Consider the following 19,078-nt stretch of genomic DNA (forward strand, 5'->3'; position numbering starts at 1 on the left):
CCTCTGAGACTGTAATGGAAGATGCAGCCTTCAAGATCTCTGAAATGCCTTCAAGGTCTTTTTTCTCTTCTTCATAATCCCTTTCTTTTGTACTCTTCTTAGCAAATGGCCACCGACCTGTGACATTGTAGTTTTTCTCCTAAAAATGCTCTGTTTCTCTACCACATGGTCAGCCTGCAAATTTTCCAAGTCTTTACCCTCTACTTCCGTTTTAAATGCTGGATTTATGTCATGTCTTTGTGGCCATAACTCAGCATAGGTTGTTACAAGTAGCCATGAAGCTTCTTTAATGGTATACTGCTTAGAATTTTTTTTCTGCCAAAAACTCTGGGTCAGCACCTTAAAGTTAATCATTCCATAAATCTTTTGGGCATGAACAGAATACAGCCAAGTTTCTTGCCAGTTCATAGCATGGGTGATCTTTGTCCCACTTTCCAGTAAATTTCTTTTTGCTTCTATCTGAGATCTCCTTTGAATGGTCTTTACTGTCCATATTTCCATAAGCATTCTAGCCACCACTATTAAACCAGTCTCTGAAACATTCCAAACTTTCCCTGGTTTTCTTGTCTTCTAAACTTTCACTAGCATCTAGACCTTTCCTAGCCTATTCCACCAAATTCCTCCAGCCTCTCCTCAACACCTAGTTCCACAGCTGTTTGCACATTGTCACCTACTTGTTATAAGCAACACCCCACTTCTCTTGTGCAATTTTCTGTATTAGTCCATTTTTGTTGCTTATAACAAAATCTTTGGAACTGTGTAATTTATAAGAAAAAGACATTTATTGCTTACAGTTCAGAGGCTGGCAAGTCCAATGTCCAGAGAATACATCTGTTGAGGGTCTTCTTTGGCGGTGGTTTATAGCAATGCAAGGGTCTCACAGGGTAGAAAATGGCAGAGCAGAGAGAGAGAGACTCTCAAGTGCTCTCCTTTTAAAGCCTTCAGAACTATGCCTCTTACCACTAGTATTAATCCATTCACTATGACATGGTTCTACAATCCCATCACCTCTCCAAGGCTCTACCTTTCAATTACCATCATAGGATTTCCCACCCTCTTTGCCCTGTCACAGTGGGGACTAAATTTTGGAGGGACATTGATCCATAACTCACCTATTCCAGTTGTGTATTTATGTCCTGTTAGAACACTAACAGCATTTCAAAGGAATTGCTGGTTGTTTTAGTCTGTTTTGTTTTGTTAAAACAGAATACCTGAGACTGAGTAATTTATAAAGGAAAGAAGTTTATTTGGCTTACGATTCTGGTATGGTACAGCTGCATCTGGCATAGGCCTCAGGCTGCTTCTACTCATGGCAGAAAAGTGGCAGGCAGCTGGCAGGTACAAGCAGATCACATGGTGAGAGGAAGCAAGAGAGAGAGAGAGAGAAGATGCCAGGGTCCTTTCAACAATCAGCTCTCATGGGAACTAACAGAGCGAGAATTCACTCACTACCCCTCATCCCCCAGGGAGAGCATTAATCCATTCATGAGGGATCCACCCCCATGACTCAATCAGTTTCCAACACTTCCACTTTGGAGATCAAATTTCCACATGAGTTTTGGAGGGGACAACACATCCAAACTCCATCATTCCGCCCCTGGCTCCCCCAAACTCATGTCACTCTCACATACAAAATACAGTTTTTCCATCCCAACAGTCCCAAAAGTCTTAGCTTGTTCTGTCACCAGCTTAAAAGTCCAAAATCCAAAGTCTCCTCTGAGACCAAAAGCAAAAATCCTTCCAGCTTTGAACATGTAAAAGTCAAAACCAAATTTATCTACTGCCAAGGTACAGTGGTGGAATAGGCATTGGGTATACATTCCCATTCCAAAAGGGAGAATTAGGCCAAAAGAAAGCATTAACAGGTCCCAAAGAAGTCCGAAACCCAGCAGGGCAGACATTAAATCTCAAAGCTGGTGAATCAGCTACTTTCATTCCATGTTCAATGTCCTCTTCATGCTGGTGTGGGTGTTGGGTCCCTAAATCTTCTGGCAGCTCTGCTCCTATGGATTTCCTGCTCTCAGATGATTCTTTAGCTCTTGCAGGCTGGCATTGCACTCTAGTAACTTCACAGGTCTGGGATCTCCATGGCAATCCTGCTCTCATGGCTCCACTAGACATGGCACTGATGGGGTTTCTCTGCTGCAACTCTAGCCCCACGTTTCCACTTGGCATTGCTCTAGTGAAAGCTGTCTGCCATGATTCTATCCCTGCTATAGAGCTCTTCCTGGGCCCCCAGACTTTTCCATACATACTTTGAAACATGGGTGGAGACTTCCAAGCATTCCCAGCTCTGGCATTCTGTAAGCCTGCAGACCTAACACCATGTGGACGCCGCCAAGACTTCTGGATTGTATTTTCCAAAGCGGGGGGTCCAGTCACACCTGGGGCGTATTTAGCCACAGCTGGAGCAGCCAAAGCAGCTGGAGTGCTGGTGCTGGAAGCAGCTTCTCGAGGTGGTCCTGGGCAGCGAGCCCATGGAGGATGCCTCAGGCCTGTTCCCCAAAACCATTCTGTCTCCCTAGGCCTTTGGGCCTGAAATTGAAGGGTTGGCCACCAAGGCTTCTGTAATGCCTTCGGTGCCTTTTTCTCCTTCTCTTGATAATCCCTTTCCTTTGTACTAATCTTCTTAGCTAATGGTTGCTGGGCTGCACTATTGCATGTTCTCTGCTTTTCTACCACATGGCCAGTTGCAAATTTTCCAATTCTTTATGCTCTGCTCCTGTTTTAAATTCTGGCTTTACATCATGCCTTTTCTGCCATAACTCAGCATAGGCTGTTAGAAATAACCATGCAGCATCCTTAATGCTCTGCTGCTTGGAAATTTCTTCCGCCAGATACTCTGGTTCACAACTCTTAAGTCCCATCTTCCACAAAATCCAAGGTCATGGACACATTGCAGCCAAATTCCTTGCTATGGTGTAGCAAGGGTGATCTTTTGTCCAATTACTGATAAGTTCCTCATTTCTATCTGAGACCTCATCATCTGCATGGTCTTTACTGTCCATGTTTCTATCAGCATTCTGCTTGCCACCACGTAAGTCTCTAAGACATTCCAAACTTGCCCTCATCTTTTTCTCTTCTCCTAAGTCCTCCAAACTCCTCCAACCTTTGCCCATTACCCAGTTCCAAAGACACATCCACATTTTCAGGTATCTGTATAGCAACACCCCACTCCTTGGTACCAATTTTCTGTTTTAGTCTGTTTTGTGTTGCTATGACAGAATACCTGAAACTGGGTGATTTATAAACAAGAGAGGTTTATTTGGCTTACGATTCTGGGACAGCTGCATCTGGCACGGGCCTCAGGCTGCTTCTACTCTTGGCAGAAAGTGGCAGGCAGCCGGCGGGTACAAGCAGATCACATGGTGAGAGGAAGCAAGAGAGAGAGAGAGAGAGAGAGAGGAGGTGCCAGGGTCCTTTCAACAATCAGCGCTCACAGGAACTAATAGAGAGAGTACTCACTCACTACCCCTCATCCCCCAGGGAGAGCATTAACCCATTCATGAGGGATCCACTCCCATGACTCAATCAGTTTCCAACACTGCCACTTTGGAGATCAAATTTCCACATGAGTTTTGGAGGGGACATCACATCCAAATTCCATCACTGGTGAACAATGCAGGTAAGAAAAGCTATAATTAAAATCCAGGAGAGTCTCTTGGGCCCTTAGCAATTCTATGGTCAATGCTAAGTGTCAATGGACAACTGCAGCTACCCAATACAGGGAGAGTCACTAATATTTCAGTCCGTTTAGAATGGAAGGTTTGAGTGTGTCCAAGAGGTAAAAAACACAACCAGTTGAGAACAGAGTAAAAAATGATTAGTGAAAGGAAGGATTATAAATATCAGCTCTAAATTCATGATTATTTGTACAAATGAGTATTTGGAGTAACTATGGTAAATACACACACACACATACATATATACTTGTATCCAATGTAATTTTCCCCTCATACCTTTACTTTACTATTTTACACTAAGTAAAATTGTGTGTTTACAGCACACAATAGTATGTTCACAGCACATAAATTGAAAGTTTAATGTTTAAGTTTTTAAAACACAGGAAGGACTAAGGATTGAAGCAGAAGAGGAAAAAAATATATATCCAGTGATAGATACAGTGGCAGATGGCACTTTGGGTTTCCATTTTGCAGTTGTCAAGGCAAAGAATGTCTTTGTTTTGTTCAAAGATAGTTGCATTATGATAGCTAAGAATGCTGATGTGTGACTGTTATTTGGAATGTATATATGGATAGAAGAAGCTATAGGAATGCTTATAGCCAAGGTGGTAGAATGTGACTCTTTCTTGTCAGCATTTTTTTCTCATCTGTACTCTACCATATCACACGAAATGAAAGATTGAGAACTATGTTTTCAGAATCTTTGCAAGCAAGAGTCTAGGTTAGATTTTTCTGGGTATTCGTTTAAGATTTGGAAAGCAGAAAAGAAGCAGAAGTCATGCCAGTGTACCTCCAGCAGTGGCAGGCATGCTCATGGGCATTGATAAACAAGCATTGTACAGGAGTTTTCTGAAAACTACCTGTCTTAGTTCTGCAGGTAACTTTGATCTCACTGGTGTTTATCCAGCAATTCCTAAAAACTAATTTCATAAAAACTAGATGGATCAACCTTCCTGATCTTCATATTTCTGGATCAACAACAGTTTTGGAAGCATCTAGCCCCCTCAACTAAATCTTTTCTGTGTGAAAGGCATAGAGTGGTTTCTGCTTTCCTGAACAATTCTGATTAACACAGCCAATATATATTTCCTTTTTAGCAAATAGTGATATGAAGTTCATGGCATTTCCATTTTTGCCTTAGATATCAGGGATTTCCAAGTGAAAGTCTGTGCTTCATTAACATTTTATATCTCATTTATCTAGTCTAGTTTACTTATACTTCATATATATTTGATTGTAAATTATATCAATAAGTGATAAATATTGAAATAGAGGTATCTGTAGTATGGTGAGCATAGCATTGATTTATGGGAAATATTCTAAAATAGATAATACATATTAATTTTTTTTAAATCACTAAATATTTAATTTAATCAGGTCTTCACTAATTTCTTAATTTTTGGTATGCTGTGGATTAAGAAAAAATAATAATGCCATAGTAGAATCATGTCTAGGTTCTGGGACTGACAAGAAGATGAGACCAATTAGAATACTCCCATTTAGAAGTATCAAGGAAGGTTTACTCCAGGTGAGTTTTAACTTAGTCTTACTGTATAATTAAAAACTAATCAAGTGTACCTGAAATTAAAGAGCACCTCAGTGACATTCAAGTAAGAAAGAGCCTAATGTGTATGAGAGCTGCTACAGGCATTTTGAAATTGCAGGAAACTAGCATGCACATTTTGGAGTGATGGGGGATGATGCTGGGACTAGATCAAGTAAAGATTTGTTGCCATTTTAAAGTTCTTGAACTTTGTTCTCTATGTAATGTGAAACTAAAACTCAAAGTTTGCAGGCTGAAAATAAAATGGATGAATTTGGGGTTCATGTATTAAGCAACATCATCAAAGATGCATGTTTTAAGCATGTCAGCAAATTGCATCTTGGTACAGCAAGTTTGCTTAAAAAAATCACTTGCTTTGGGACATGTTGATTGTCCCTTAAAATATTGCAGATTTGTTTATATATGAGTAAATGGCTCTTTCCCATAACTATACTATAAATTATGAACTGACTGTAGTCATGAAATATGATAGCAGCACTTAGACTTTTCATTGGCTAATTAAATTTAAGTTCTGATTTTGAACTTTTGCTCTAGTTTTTCATTCATCAAAATTATAGTAAAACAATCAGATGGGAAACAGTTCTAACTTGAACATTCTCACAGGATGCTAAGTTACATTTTTAGACACTCAGTCTAGTTTGATAGTAAATAAAATCATTACGAAGGTGTTCTTATCATTTTAGTATTTAAAACTTTTCGGGGGACAATTTGTACATGATTGTGTAGAAACATCATTGTTTTTTAAATTATTATTTAAATTGAATAAGTCCATAGGTTTAAAAGCGGAATATTAAAAAAAAAAAAAAAAAGTGTTGACAAACTCTAAAAATAAATTCCTACACTAAAACTTATCTAATAAGGACAAGTTACTGTTATCCAGTTATTAAAAACAAATTTTTAAATTATTTAATACATAATATTTTATTATATACTATATATACTAGTTTTACTACCTAGCTTTATTAGTAAAATTTCATGTTTCCAGAAAAGCATATATAATTCAGAATTTACACAGATTCATACTGATCATTTTAATTCTTGGTTGAAGAGGTTTTTAACATGTTTTACATAGTTTTCTATAATAACCACATCTAACTCCTTAAATCTATTCACTTGGATAGCTGATTCAGGGTATCAACAAAAAGCATGCGAGAGGCATTTGACATCTAGTATCATGTGTGAGAGTTTATTAATTAAGTTATGTCAAAAATACAAACATCGTTATAATTTTCCAAGAAGCTACTGTCATGTTCTCCTTGGAATCAAAGCACGCGTTACCCAATCAGAAAAATAATGGGATTTTGTAGATTAAGAGACTGAAGCAAAATATTCCACATGGGAATATTTTCAGAATGGGATTGTAATTCTTCTATTTGAAAACATGAATATCAGGCAAAAAATCTGGCCATCATCCTGCTAGTATTCTTCACTATAATTTACAGCTCTGTTAAGGTCAGTAAATTGAATAGGTAAATGTCAATTTGTCTAGTAAAATGGAGTCAAGTTTACAAACACTGTTATATTAATAACACTATTTTCAAAATTAAATTTCCTAAACTCTTTCTTGGCAAGTCGTTAGCTTTTCTTGGAAGCAGGCACAAGTAAACACAGTGGCATGAGAGTGAAAGGCGAATGCAAAAATGAAGATCTTTTCAGCGAGTCATCAATAGGGATGAGGTAACTGAGTGAAAATTACAGGTTTAACGTATAAATTCAACAGTAGATTTCCCTTGGTGATCATCAAATTTAAAGTTGTGACCTTCTGGGGAAATAGATGTAATAAGTTGTTCCAAATTGAGAGTTAAAATTTATGAGACACTATAATAAAAATGTTCACTTTACTTCCTTTGTGTATGTTAAAAACACACACATACACAAAATAACAATATATGAAATAAATCAAGCTATATGACTTTATATTATGCATAGTTTTGATCTATTGATTATGGGGCCAAAAAATAGTTACAGAGATAAGGAAAAACACAAATCATATTTCAGATTTGCTTTTGATATGAAATGATAATTTCCTTGGACTTTCAATTCCAGTACAATGTCATCTTTAACTTTTACAAGGAAAATATTTGCTTTTTTATCACTGTCAGCTTACTTTTTTGATTTACTGTATACATCATTTCCTTTTTTATCCCATGTTATTCAGAGAGCATCTTTAAAGGAGGTTCTCTAATTAAATAAATCTTACAGGAAAAATTCATTTCGGGGCAGAGATTTTTCCTTTTTCCTTACAGTACTCTGTTTACTCAAATATTTTAAATTTCTAATGTGCCTCTAATCTGAGGGGTGAAATATAAGATTATATTTCTTCCACCCAAATGCTTTTCTACTCTGACTGTGGTACTCAGAGATAGCACTTCTGAATTTTTTAAAACTTTGTCAAAAACAAATAGGTGCAAACAGTGATTTATTAAATGTCCATGTTACTATGTTTTGCACACCCTGAACTCTTTTCGTTGAGGTTTTAAAGACACCACTATGAAGAAATATTGCTGATGGGATTTCTAGTATGTGCTAATCACACCTATATGCAAGTGCTTGAGGTTCAGAAAGAAGCACTACCCGATGGTGCCCTCTTTCTGGATTTCCTAGCTCAATTTATCAGAAAATATGTGTTGATAAAATTAGACTATGCCCTAAAATTCACCATATTCAGTCAATAGTATTAGCTAGTTTATAGAAAAATTGTATTATAATTAAGATTCAGTTAACTTTCAAAAATTTGGGATCTAAATGTGGTCTGATGACTCAAAGTTCTATTCTGATATTTTTGAAAATAGAGATAAAAACATTTAAAATTTAGTAGAAAATAATATATCCAGAGAGGATAACATACTGTTTATTATGGCAGAGGCTTACACATGACAAACCAGGAGTATAATTATAAGGGAAATTCTGTAAAATATAATGAAATATAATTATTAGTCAAATTCTTTAACAGTTTAATGGCTAAAGCTACAATACTGAATAATAATATATATATTTTACTACATGTTTATAACCATAATTATGTTTAAATACTACAAATGTTAAACAGAGTCTGATATGAATTTCTAGGTTCCTATTATTTTACATAAATTATTTTAAAAACCAATATAAGAGTAACACAGAAATTGAATTTCTTCAGCTTTGTTCTTCTGTGTTCTCCTCATAACTTCTGTGAGTCCCAAGCTGTTGAGTTTACCTTTACAAAGGCAGGGCCATATCTGTGTGGTTCATTGTTCAGTTCCCAGGCATGATATGAAAATCCTTTAGTAAATACTTTTGAGTAAACAAATCCAAATTTGGAAGTGGGTGCCAATTTTTACATCAAGGATAAACCCATAATCAGACCCACAATTGTTCAAAATGTATTAAATAACATAGTTTGTATACCTGAGGAATGTTATTTCCTCTTAATCTCTGCAAAATGCATTTCATGATATACTCATTATATAAGGAATGAATTTTCTATCTCTTAGCAAGTAATTGAGTTAAGTGAGTTAAAATATGTAATGCTCCTTGATTAGAGTTTGTCACATATTTTTTAAGACTTTTTTTTGAGAAGTTGTAGGTTCACAGTAAAATTAAGAAGAAAGTGCACAGATTTATCTTATATCTCTTGTCCATACACACTCACAGCTTCTCCCATGATTAACATGCCCCACCAGAGTGGTACGTTTGTTACAAATGATGAACCTACATTGACACATCATTATCACACAAAGTCCATACTTTACATTAGGGTTCACCCTTCATATTGTGCATTGTGTGGGTTTGGAAAAATGCATGATGACATATATTTACCATTACAGCATCATAGAGAATATTTTCACTGCCCTAAAAACCCTCTTTGCTCTGCGTATTCATTACCTCCTCAACCCCTGACAACCACTTATCTTTTTTTACCATCGCCGTATTTTTGTCTTTTCTAGATAGTCTTTGATATTGACAATATTTTCAACTTACAATGGGTTTACCCAGAGGTAACACTATCATAAGTTGAGGAGTATAGAGTGTACAGAATGTATATCTAGTTTGCACCATTGTTAAATTGCTAGATCAAACCATTGTAAGCAGGGGACTGTCTATGGTTCATCTAGTTGAGGACACCCCCCTCAATTTCTAGTTTACTGAGAGATGGTTATCATGAATGGGCAATAGATTTTGTCAAATGCTTTTCCTATATCTGTTGAAATGATAAGGTGATTTTTCTTTTTTAGGCTGTTGATTTTACTGATTTTTTTTTAAACCAACTTTTGGTTTTGTTGATTTTCTCTATTGATTTCTTGTTTTTAATTTCATTGATTTCTACTCTAATTCTTATTATTTATTTTCCTCTGCTTATTTTCTGTTTAATTTGCTCTTCTTGTTTTAGTCTTCTAAGGTGGAAATTTAGATTATTGATTTTAGAGCTTTCTTCTTTACTAATACATGCATTTAATGCTATTTTTTTTTTCCTCTAAGCCATGCTTTTGTTGCATGCCACAAATTTTGGTAAATTGTGTTTTCATTTTCATTTATTTCAAAATATTTTGAAAGTTCTCTTCAGATTTTTTTCTTTGACCCGTGTGCTATTAAAAGTGTGTTGTTTAATCACCACACAGTTCAGGATTTTCTAGTAATCTTTTAATGATTTCTAGTTTAATTCTATTGTAATCTGAGAACAGACATTGTGTGATTCCTACTCTTTAAATGTGTTAAGGTGTGTTTTATGGCCCATAATGCCGTCTATCTCGGTTCCAAGTGACCTTGAGAAAAATGTATATTTTGCTGCTGTTGATGAAGTAGTCTATGCATGTTGATTTTATCCAGTTAATTGATGGTGTTGTTGACTTCAACTATGTCCTTGCTGATTTTCTGCCTACTGGATTTGCTTATTTCTAATAAAGTAGTGTTGACGTCTTCAACTGGGATAGTGTACTAATCAATTTCTCCTTGCAATTCCATTAGTTTTTGCCTCATGTACTCTGATGCTCTGTTTTTAGTTGCTTACAGGTTAAAGACTGTTATGTGTTCTTGGAGAATTGATCCTTTTATCATTATGCAATGTTCTTCTTTATCCATGATTCCCTGCTTTGAAGTCTGCTCTATTTGGAATTAATATAGCTACTCCTGGCTTTTTTAAAAAAATTAGTGTTACCATGGTTTATTTTTCTCAACAATTAACTTTCAATCTATATGTCTTTGTATTTATAGTGGCTTTCTTGTAGATAATATGTAGGTGAGTCATGTTTAAAAAAAGAAAAACAGGGCTGGCCCCGTGGCTCACTCGGAAGAGGGTGGCACTGGGAGCACCGAGGCCGCAGGCTCAGAACCTGTATAGGGATGGCCGGTGCGCTCACTGGCTGAGCGTGGTGCAGACAACACTGTGCTGAGGGTTGCAATCCCCTTATCTATTGAAAAAATAAAAGAAAAACAAAAAAAAAGAAAAACAAACAAAAAAAGAAAAAAAATAAGTCTTGTTTTTAGATTCACTCTGACAAGTTCTGTCTTTTAATTTGTGCATTTAGGCCACTGATGGCCAAACTGACCATTCATACAGTTAAATTAATATCTACCTTGTTTACTGTTTTTTATTTGTTACTCTTGTTTCTTGTTCCTATTTTTGTCTCTCATTCTTTTTCTGCCTTTTGTGGATTGAATTGAGCACTTATGATTACATTTTCTCTCCTTTCTTAGTATATATTCGTTATATAAGACCTTTTAGTGGTTGCCCTAGAGATTGTAATTGATATTTTCAACTAATAAAAGTCCACTTTCAGATAACACTGCACCATCTCACAAATAGTGAAAGTACCTTATAATAGTACAATAATTCTAATTCCTTCCTACTGTCCCTTGTATAATTGCTTGACATTCACTTTAGTCATAAATGAGCATGTATACAACACAGTCCTTATATATTCTGTTCTTTTTTGTTTCAGTCTCTGTTCTTTTTGATTTTCAATTTTCAGTTTCTATTGCTATAACTTCAAAGACAGAGATTCTTTCCTTAGCCGTGTTGAGTCTGCTAATAAGCCCATCAAAATCATTCATTATTTCTGTTACAGATATGTTACTCTATTATATCTTTTCGGTACTTTCTTCATATTTTCAACTCTCTGAATACATTTTCGACCTTTGCTGACATGCTGTCTACTTTATCCATTAGAACAGTTAACATATTAATCACCGTTGTTTCAAATTTCTGGTCTTATAATTCTAGCATGCCTGTCATGTTTGGTTCTGATGATTGATCTATCTCTTCAAATTGTGGGGTTTTTTTGCCTTTTGGTATCCCTTATAATTTTTTCTTGATAGCCAGACATAATGTACCAGGCAAAAAGAATTGGCTGTAAATAGGGTTTCAGTAATGAGTGAGTGGAGGGGAAGCATTCTGTAATACAGTGATTAGGTCTCAGTCTTTTAATGAGCTTATGACTCTGAACTCTGAACTTCACAAATGTTTCTCAGTTTTATTCTCTCCTCCCTGGAGTAGGAAAGGATGGCTAGAGTAGGCTGGAAGTATTTCCCTTCTCCCTCATGGAAGGCCAGAACTGACTGGAGTTGGGTATTTTCTTTCCTTTGGGTCAATTACACTCAGATAATACCAAAGCAGGTTAGGCTCTCATAAACTAGTCCCTCCTGAAGGTGAGTCTTTTTAAGAACAGATGCTCTGGTGTACTTCAAAATTGTTCATTTCACCCTCCCTTTGCCAGAAATACCAGGGGATTTTTCTTCAGTATTTACTGTGTGAAACTGGCAAACTTCTGGAGATAAATCTCACAAAATTTTGGGGGCGTCCCATATGACTGGGTATCTCTAGAGTTTTTAATCTCATGCTTGATCACAATGAGCCCCCAACAATTTACCAGTTACAGTTCAAATTTTCCTGCCCTGGCACTTGCTCCAGTAGTGGTTTGTGCTCATAAGTCTCTGCTCTGATAAGCCATGACTCCCTGTATTCACCTGTCTTTCCTCTCTTGACAGCAGCAATTTGTCCTATGTCTTCATCTTCCTTATGGATCCAAGAAGAGTTCTTGATTTTTCATTCTATTCAGCTTTTTTCTTATTGTTAGAATGGAGTGGATACTTCTAAGCTTGTTTCACACAGAATCAGAAACTGGAAGTCTTTAGCACGTATTCTTACTGTTGCTTTTTAATGACTACCTCTGACCTGAGTATGCTGGGTCCTATATTTGCACATTGTGATGCAGCAATAAAGAGTCATTTTAATTTTTTTGTTGTTGTTATTCACTTTGGTTAGAGAAAAAAATGTGACTTCTTAAATGGAACCTGAGCAGAAAATGGATTGCCTCGTCAGTACAAACATGAATTCTGTAAGACTTTATTTTTCTTATTGAAGCCAATGGTCTTTTTGTTTTTGCCTTTGATTTTTAGTATAAACACAGTTGCAGCTGCTTTGTACTGAGCAGCTGATGCATTAAGTCACACCAGTGATAAGAGTCTTGAGGGGAATGAAAACTTACTTCCCCAAGAAGGGATTCTCACACTAACCAATTTTTCATATCATGGTATCAGTAACCAATTCATCTGTAGCGGCACTATAGTATGGGTCCACAGAGTAGCCGTTCATAGTACAATCTTCTGGTTACTTTGAAACACTCTTATCTGCTTCAGATAAATTAGTTTGGGTTCTATTTGGAGGGAAAAAAATGGAGTTTATGGAATCTCAAGCTCATTCCCACCTTATCATTCTATGATAAATCATGTTAGTTACAAAGCTAATTGTCCTCTGGAAGCAAATATAAAATTGCTTTATAAATCTATCTGAGCCATGCATCTATTGCTTCCAATAATGTTTGCTTTTTTAACCTCAGTCTAATGTAACTATATATACTTCAGAGGTGCAAAGCAAGTTGGAAGCTTGTGATAGTTAAAAATAAAAAAAAGTATGACATTATTCTTTTAGTAATAGATATTAAGTAATATTAGTAAGAGATTAAAAAAGATCACATTCTCCTTTTTTAAATCTAGGCTTCATTCTCAGTCAACATATTTGTAAGTGGACCAAGTATTTATTACTTATTTATTTATTTTTATTGGTTATGAATATTCATGGTGTGCAAAGCTGAACATCAGCATTTGTGCCCAAGATGTGATGGCCAGATCAATACTATCAGCATTCTCGTTACCAAAAATTGCTATTATTTCCTGTGCCCTTGCTCAATTTATCCCCGACCTCATCCCTCTTCTCATTTCTCCCACCCCATTCTGCAATCCTAGGTGTGCTCCCTCCCTCTGCAAGTCCAACACACCTTTGTGGTCTTTCCTTCCTTCCTTCTTTTTCTCTTAGATCCCAATTATGAATGAGGATATGTGGTATTTTTCCCTCTGTACTTGGCTTATCTCACTCAGCATAAGTTTCTCCAAACTCATCCATGTTGCTGTGAATGACAGAATTTCATTTTTTTTTTTATGGCAGAGTAGTTAGTACTCTGTGGTGTATGTATACCACATTTTTCTTATTCAGTTGTCCATTAATAGACATTTAGGTTGTTTCCATATCTTGGCTATTGTAAATAGAGCTGCGACGAACATGGGAGTGCAGGTATCCCTTTAACATGATGATTTCCATTCCTCTGAGTATATACCCGGAAGTGGGATTGCTGGATCATATGGAAGATCTATCTGTAGTTGTTTGAGAAACCTCCATACTGTTTTCCATAGCGGTTGTACTAATTTAAAGTCACACAACAGTGTAAGAGTGTTCCCTTTTCTCCACATCCTTGCCAGCATTTGCTATTCTGACTTTTTTATTACAGTGAGTCTAACAGGGGAGAAGTGATATTGCAATGTGTTTTAAATTTGCATTTACCTGATGATTAGTAATGATGAGCATTTTTTCATGTACGTGTTGGCTATTTGTATATCTTCCCTAGAGAAATGTCTATTCAGCTCCTTTGACTATTTTTTAATTGGGTTATTATTATTATTATTATTATTATTTATTATTATTATTATTTTTACTATGTAATTGCTTGAGTTCCTTGTAAATTCTGGATATTAATCCCTTGTTGGATGTATACTTTGCAAATATTTTCTCCCACTCTGTAGACTGTTGTTTCACTCTGTTGATTGTTTCCTTTGCTGGGCAGAAGCTTTTTAGTTTGATATTGTCCCATTTGTTTATTTTTTATTTTGTTGTCTGTGCTTTTGGGCTCTTGCTCATAAAGTCTGTGACCCAACCTAGTTCCAGAAGTTTTTCTCCTATATTTTCCCTTTGTACTTACACTTAAGTTTTTAATCCATTTTGAATTGATTTTGGTATATGGTGAGAGATGCATGTCCAGTTTCATTCTTTTGCATATGGATGTAATCTAACATGTGGTCTATCCTGGAGAATGTTCTATGTGCTGATGAGAAGAATGCATGTTCTGTAGTTGTTGGATGAAATGTTCTATAGATATCTGCCAGGCTCAGTTGGTCTAAGGTGTGATTTAAATCTTGTGTCTCTTTGTTGCTTTGTTCCCTGGAATACCTGCCCCATGCTGAGAGAGGGGTGTTCCTGGTCACCCACTATTATTGTATTAGGGTCTATTCTTCCTTTAGGTCTAAGAGTGTTTACTTTATATACCTGGATTCTCCAGTGTTGTGTGTATACACATTTATGATTGCTATGTCTTCTAGATGGATAGATCCCTTTATCATTATATAGTGGTACTCTTTGTCTCTTTTTATGTTATTTTTATTTATCTATCTATCTATCTATCTACCTATTTATTTATTTATTTACATTCTAAGATATTGTTGTGGAGCTTTTGGAGGGGAATGAGGGATAGGTAAGTAGAGAGAAATAGGGTGGGAAGAGAAGGAAGCAGGGCATGGTTGAGGCCCATGGTACCCTCCTTATTCTGTCAGGGGAGAGCAGGGGGCTTCCAGTGGTGGCTTGGTCATTGCTGGTCTGGTTGCAGATGTCGGGGGGGGGTGAGGCTGAGGCACTCCATCCCCCACCACCCTAGCTCAGGATCCCAGGGTGTTTCATGTGGCAGCTCGGTGGTTGTCACTGGGCAGATTTGTCAGAGAGAGTGACACTGGGGACTGTCTATTCCACCATCTTGACCAGAAGCTCTCTTTTTATGGTTTTTGGTTTAAAGTGTCTTTTACCTAATATAAGAATAGCTACTCCTGCTCATTTTTGGTTTCCATTTGCATGGTATATCTTTTTCCATCCCTTCACTTTTAATCTGTGTGTCTTTACAGGTGTAGACAGTATATACTTGGGTCTAGCTTTTTAATGCAATCAGTTAGTCTGTGTCTTTTGAATAGGGAGTTTAATCCATTTATATTTAGGGTTGTTATTAACAGGTATTGTTTTATACTTGTCATTTTATTGCTTTTTGTTTAGGTGTTTTAAATGTCTTTTTTTCATTTCTTCCCCTTTTATTTCTCATCTTCAAACTTAGTTGTTGATGGAGTTTGGATGTATTTTCCCCTCCAAAACTCAAACAGAAATTTGGTCTCCAATGTGGCAGTGTTGGAAATTGATTGAGTCATGGGGGCGGGTCCCTCATGAATGGATTAATGAGTGAGTTCTTGCTCTATTAGTTCCTGCGAGAGCTTGTTGCTTAAAAAGATCCTTCACCTTCTCCCTCTCTTGCTTCCTCTCACCATGTGATCTGCTCATACCCACTGGCAGCCTGCCACTTTCTGCCCTGAGTAGAAGCAGCCTGAGTCCTGTGCCAGATGCTGCTGTCCCAGAATCATAAGCCAAACAAACCTCTTTCCTTGATAAATTACCCAGTCTCAGGTATTCTGTTATAGCAACACAAAGCAGACTAAAACAGTTGTAAATTTGAGGTGGCATGATTTAGCTTCTTTCTCTTTCTCATTTGCCTTTTTATTTTAATGGCAAGTTTTGCTCTTTCTTGTGTATCTGTGATATTGGTTATTGTTATTCAGATTCCAGATGCAGGACTCACTTGAGAATTTCTTGCAGGGCTGGTTGTGTGGTGGTGAACTCTCACAATTTTTCTTTGTCTGGGAAATATACTATTTATCCCTCATTTCTGATGAAGAGCCTTGCTTGATATAGGATTCTTGGCTGACAATTTTTTCCTTTTAGTATTTTGAATATATCATCTCAGTTTCTTCTGGCCTGTAAGGTTTCAGTTGAGAAGTTTGTTGTTAGTCTGATGTGACTTGATGCTTTTTTCTTGCTGCTCTTAGAATTCTTTGTCTTTGAGCTTTGCAAATTTGAGTATAATGTGTCTTGGAGAGGATCTTTTTTGGATTTAATCTGTTTGGGGATCTTTGGGCTTCCTGGATCTCAAAGTCTGCATCTTTCCCTGTGCTTAGAAATTTTTTGTTATTATTTTATTTTATTTTATTTTATTGATTGATTATGAATATTCATGTGATACAAAGCTGATTGTCACCACTCATGCCCAAGATCTGATGGCTAGATCCATATAGGCAGCATGTCCATTACCACAAATTGTGAATATACCTTGTGTCCCCACCCAATTATCCCCAACTCCCTCCCCATCTCTTTTTGCCCCACTCCACTTTGTATCCCTATGTATGTTCTCCCTCTGCATGTTCAATACACCACTATCATATTTCTTTCCTTCTTTCTTTCTCTCTTAGCTCCCACTTATGAGCGAGTTCATGCAGTATTTATCTCTCTGTGCTTTGTTATTTCATTCAACGTAAGTTTCCCCAAGCTCATCCATGTCATTGCAAATGCGGGAATTTCATTCTTCTTTTATGGCAGAGTAGTGTTCCATGGTATATATATACCACATTTTCCCTTTCCAATCATCCACTGATGGACATTTAGGTTTGTTCCATATCTTGGCTTTTATAAACAGAGCTGCAATGAACATGGGAGTGCAGGTATCCCTTCAACATGATGATTTCCTGAATAGATTTCCAATGCTTTTTCCTCTTTTCTCCCATTCTGGAATACCCATGATTTGAATGTTTGAGTGCTTGAGATTGTGTACTAGCTCTCTTAGATTTTCTTCATTATTTTTAATTTCTTTTTCCATTTTTTTTTTTTTTTGGTCCACATGGATTATTTTGAAAAGACCACTTTGACATCTGAAATTCTATCTTCTGCTTGCTCCAGCCTTCCAATCAAGCTCTCTATTGTGCGTGTGTGTGTGTGTGTGTGTGTATTTTTTATTTCATCTAGTGAATTTTTCATTTCTAGGAGTTCTGCTATATTCATTTTTAAGGTATTAATCTGTTTGTAAATTTCCTCCTTCATGTCCTGGATATTTTTCTTGATTCATTGTGCTCTCTAATTGAGTTTTCTCTTATCTTTTGAGTTTTCTTAAGACCATTGCTCAGAATTCCTTTTCAGACATCTCAAGAGTTTTCTTTTCTTTAGGGTCTGGTATTTGAGCATTGCTGTACTCCTTTGGTGAAATCACATCTTATTGGTTTTCTTTTGTAGTTCTAGTATTTTTTCATTGATATTTGGTCATCTGGTAAAGGACTTGCTTCTATTACTCTGGGGTTGGCTATTAGGATAAAGATTTCCTCTATTTGTAGGCTCCTGTAGTGACTCTTCTGGTATCAATGTAGTCAGTTGTGTGGCAGGCTGTCTGTAGACTGAACCTGGCTGCTACTCTGGTGATGAGCATCCATGTGGTGACAGTAGGTTTGGCAGTGGCTGTGATACACCACCTTATCTCCTGTTCTAGCAGTGAGCATGGTTTTTGGGGGTTGGAGTCTGGATCTCCAAAGGCATGTGGGACTCCACTCACCTTGGTGCCTGCTGGGGCTATGGGTGTATCCCTCTTGGGCTGGGGTCTGTGCCCCTGGTGGTGCATGGGGCTCTGCTCAACTTGGCATCTGCTGGGGCTGTGGGAAGTTCCCTCTGGGGCTGGAGACTGTGTCTTCTTTACTTTTGTAGACACCAAAGAAGGGTAGGCTTCAGGTAGCCACAGGCAACAGGACATCCCAGAAAGCAACATGAACATCAGCATATTTACATCAGATCTCCTTGTCCCCAAGTCCCAGGTGGGTGATGTGGATTGTCCCAGACCATGCTTGCCCACATGATGGTCTGGGTTGCAGAAGATAAATCTCAAACTAAGAAAACCAGGACCTAATATTTTTAACTTAATTTTAAAAAGTCTATTCCATAAGTGCTTTGGAAAAAAAAAAAAAGAGACTCTTGCTCTGAAAACCACATCACCAACTTAAAAAAATTAGTTCTCTGGCTTTGATTCTCTTTTTGTAAATAAGAACACTGGTTAGTAACTTTAACTGATGGGGCTTAAGTTGTATGGCATGGCTAATGTACTGTAAAACTACCATAGTTTGAGTTAAAGGTATATAATTCTGTAAATAAAAAATAAATGTTCTTACCTATGCCAATTTTCTAATATCTAGTTTTGTTTTGAAATGAGAGAGACCCATATTTGTAGCCCAGTTCCAATACTCTAGCTGTGTGACCTATATTATGTTTTGTGAGATTTAAATAAGATAAAATACTCTAAATTGCCTATCATACTGTTCTCATATTGTGGTATTAAAAATTACAGTTATTATTATTGCTTCCAATTACTCAAGCCACTCTCTTTCACCTTAGCCACAATGAGATCAGCAAGAGAGTGCTAAGATACCATGTATTTTCTGTTTTCACAGTGAAGAAACTTTCATTAAGAGTAATGCATGTGAAATATAGAATATAGCACTGTACCTACTTTCAATAAGTCTGTAACATAGTCAAGGCACAAGCAAACATCTGTATGTCAAGTGACATGGGAGATAACCAACATGAGGATTAAGGGAAGGAAGTGTAATAAGACTAAGATAATTATAATACCTAATACTAAAGACATTCTCTATATTATCTCACTTAAAACAAAAACCCAGAAAA

At 36.7% G+C, this 19,078-nt stretch overlaps 1 pseudogene; it reads right to left on the bottom strand.

Moving 5' to 3' along the window:
• Positions 1–18,152, bottom strand: part of LOC134372721 (very-long-chain enoyl-CoA reductase-like) — a 70,242-nt pseudogene extending 52,090 nt beyond the window's left edge.
• Positions 18,153–19,078: the final 926 nt, after the last annotated feature.

Source organism: Cynocephalus volans, chromosome 3, assembly GCF_027409185.1.
Source record: "Cynocephalus volans isolate mCynVol1 chromosome 3, mCynVol1.pri, whole genome shotgun sequence".
NCBI lineage: Eukaryota > Metazoa > Chordata > Mammalia > Dermoptera > Cynocephalidae > Cynocephalus > Cynocephalus volans.